The following is a 3,703-nucleotide window of genomic DNA, read 5'->3' on the forward strand; positions in this document are numbered from 1 at the left end:
AGCAAAACGGTGTGGAGGCACAAAGTCTCCAGCCAGCTCGTGACCCCACGCAAGGATGGAGAGTTGTCCCAGTCAATTAAACGGCACAGCTCCGACTCCTCACTACATTCCCAATAAACAGAATTAAGCAGTTTTAAGATTCCAGTTTTAAAGTGAGGCACAGCTGACCAGGCAGGCAATTTAGGTCAATGTACCTATATAAAAAAAAGAATCGTAGTTCATCAGTTTATGAATTACAATGAATCAAATACTATTATGCATCAACTAAAATTTGAGTTCCAGCTTCATTAATCCGGTGACTGCCACCTTATTTTTAAATTGAAGTCAGAAATAAATTAAAATTAAAAGAATAAAAAAATTTAAAATCGGCAGAGAAACGTGTAGTAGTTGGCTTAGCCTTCCGGACTTAGTGATTTAAGTTCATAAATTAAATCCCAACATTCTTATCCCTTCAACTTTTGAAGCTTTAATTTTCTGATAAAATCTTATAATGGTTCAAATCTTTTCAAATTAGAAACGCTGTGCCTTCATTAATAATGAAAAACCAGCTTTTCTAGCTTCTAAAGCTGGTGATCCACAGGGATCTGCCGTAGCCCACTCCAGTTTATATAGAAATGAATAAATGCCACAGTGATGCTCTTGAGCAGAGTTTCATATGTATGCTGATTACACAGTGATGTATGCATCAGATGGGGGGAGGGGGTCAATTATCTTGACCTTATATTAGATCCCAATCTAAAGTCTGAGAAACATTTTAAAAGTTGCAAAAATAAGCTGTTACAGCTTATAAGACTGTTCACCATTTCATGCACATTATGATTTTCTGTCATTTAAATTGTACAGCATCCACGACTCTCAGGCTCTTTCTTTCCTTCTTTCTTTTGGATTATCCTCATACGACCTGGTGTCCACATATTTGGACATCACGTTTTTTGGGTTGTTTAGACCAAAATACTACATTTTGCTCTACAAGGGCCTGATATCCACTTACGAGGACATTATACTGTCACTGTTCTATCGAAATTTAAAACAAATGTCCTCATATGTGGATCTCATTTTTGTCAAAAAAAAAAAAAAATCAGGTCCCAATCAGCCCAAAGAGCAAAGAGAAATTAAAAATGCAGGCTATGAAAGAGTTCGGGTCCTCGGAGGTTAAAAAGAAAACCATAATCAGAATACTTTGATAATCCCCAAACAAATTATGTAGAGCTACATCATTGCAATGTGCTTAAACTAAACATGTGATTTTATCATATTCACTAAGCTAAAGTTACTGTATAAATGTTTACATAATCAGGTGCTCAGTGACCTCATGGTTCCTCTTAGAGTTGGAGGCTTAGTAACGTGTTTATCACGAAATTGGAAATTGTGAGGTGCCTCTGGAAATGTTCATTTGGGCAAATGGCAGTTTGTTATTTTATTGACTGTAGGTTGCCTTTTCTGGCTAAATAGATATGGGATCTGAATTTTGTAAGAGGCACCAAGGGGTTAAAAGATTTACTGACATTCCAAGGTATTCGGTGCTTTGTGAAAGCACACGAAAGACGACGCTCAAAGTGCATCATATGCTCAAGCAACAAAAACATCAACGTAGCAAAACACTGATTACTGTACTCCTAAAGTAACATTTAAACACTGGTTTAACAAGCAGGTCTGGTAAGCAGCTGTATGTCTAGGTCCCTGCTTTGTATCTCAGCTGCTGTATGCAGCGCTAAGCTCTAACTCACCCCTCCACTTCACACATCACATCAGATCTGAGGTTTAGGAGAGCGTTCCAGGTCTTACCAGCCCGTTCGACATTCCTGCTGCTTTGATACTGAGGTGTGGGGGGGGTGGTCTCCCCCATGTCTGTCCATCATCATCGGCTCCCCTCTCCTCCACCTAAAAACCTCTCTAATCCTCCCAACACACACACAACTCTCTGCCCATCCTCCCCCAGCTCAGAAGAATTCTCCCACTCTCTGGACAATGTTTCATTTCTTTACAGGCCACATCTTTGATAGCTTAATGGCCCCACCAAAGAGAAAAGAACATGCACAGGGGAGGTACAGGGAGTCTAGCCCAGATTCAACACCGTTTTGTTGGCTTTCTAGCCACAATGAAACAATATGGGATAGCAAATTCTGCTCGCGGAGGGATGAAAGGAGTACGTTGGCACCATTTCCATATGAGCTTGTATTATACAGCACGCTTAAATCGATGCAGCTTTCACAGGCTGCAGCTCAGAACACAAGGGCAGTGTACATAAAGAGGATAGCCTTGAGCATTGTCCAGCAGTGAGTGAAAACATTTTACACAATCAAGCCATGTGTATGAGACGGACTGAATTCCATCTCCCTATTCACAGCCGATTTTCAATGAGCCATGGCAGCTCTGCTCTTTGTCAGCAGCATTTCATTTTGACATCATCACAAGTGTGCAAGCTGTCTATGTAGCCCTCTGCACTCTGAAGGTCTGTTTATTTTCTAAGATGAAGGCGCAGCAAACAGAGAGCGGCAATACACGAACTGATCTCTTTAGAAGAATTAAACTCTTTTTACCAAGACATTTCAAAGCGTCTAGATCTAAAGCTGTGTTTGAAAAGATCAAAACATTGATTTTTTTTCCTTCTTCTAGTGCTCATGGAACAACTCAAGAATTTTAAAGTAAGACATCTCAGACATATCACTCTTTACCTTAAGCAATTTAACCATTTTTGAGACAGAGTGCTCAGACACACTGTTCTGAAATTACAATAACTAATGATCTACATCATTACCCAGGAGGCAGCACGGCAGAGGAGCAGAGCTATCATTTTCCTTGGCAATATCCTGCCATCCTTTAAAATAGATAGTTTGCTTCTGGACTAACTAGTAGGAGTTGTACCACCTCCGTGTTGAGGGCGTCTTGCTGGATGCACATCCACTGAATAATTCTGAATTGGCATATTCAGGGTGGATCTGCCACTACCTTGACCAAATACACAAAGGCTTGAAATGCAAATAGAATTCAAAAGAACCGGTGCAACAAGGTATTCAGCGAGTAGGAAGACTGGATCACATTCCTAGTTGAAAGCTTGTGAACTCCAAAGATAAAACCAGTTAGTCAAAGAGCAGGAGCACTGCTGATTATCGTCTGTCTGAAGTCCTTGAACTCCTGTCGATAGCTCCACCTTAAAATTCTACATATTATCGTAACTGGCATCAGTTAACAAAAACTGAAGTTCACCTGGGGGGGGGTTCATTAAACATGTCTCTGATTGGTTAAATCACAGATGGAGAGTCGTGTCCGACTGCTGACCTTCAGGTCCGTGATGCTTCTTTTACAACAGACCCCATCACTCTGCCTCTGTCTGTATTAACAGGGCTTATAGTCAATTTAAGCTATTGGACATTTTATGACAGCCGTAGTTATTATTGGAGACCAGGCCACTGGCAGCAGCAGGCTGAATTTATACAACAAGGTGAAGGCTGACCATGAACCAGCCCACACACTCAACCCCGCAAAAAACCGAGAACTGGTAGACAGGCGGGATTATGGCAGAAGAGGGTGGATTAATCTCAGGTGTTTTGAGAAGGTTTTAATACAGATGGTCAGTGAGGATGTGATATGAGATAATTGCTTCTGGGGTTGTCACAGATGGTGCTGGTTGATTGGTTAACTATGGCCGGGCCAGAGCTCAGTCAAGGACATTTTTACTGCTCTGATTTTCTTATCTCACCTT

This window comes from Aulonocara stuartgranti (assembly GCF_965226115.1).
Source record: "Aulonocara stuartgranti genome assembly, chromosome: 20".
Lineage (NCBI taxonomy): Eukaryota > Metazoa > Chordata > Actinopteri > Cichliformes > Cichlidae > Aulonocara > Aulonocara stuartgranti.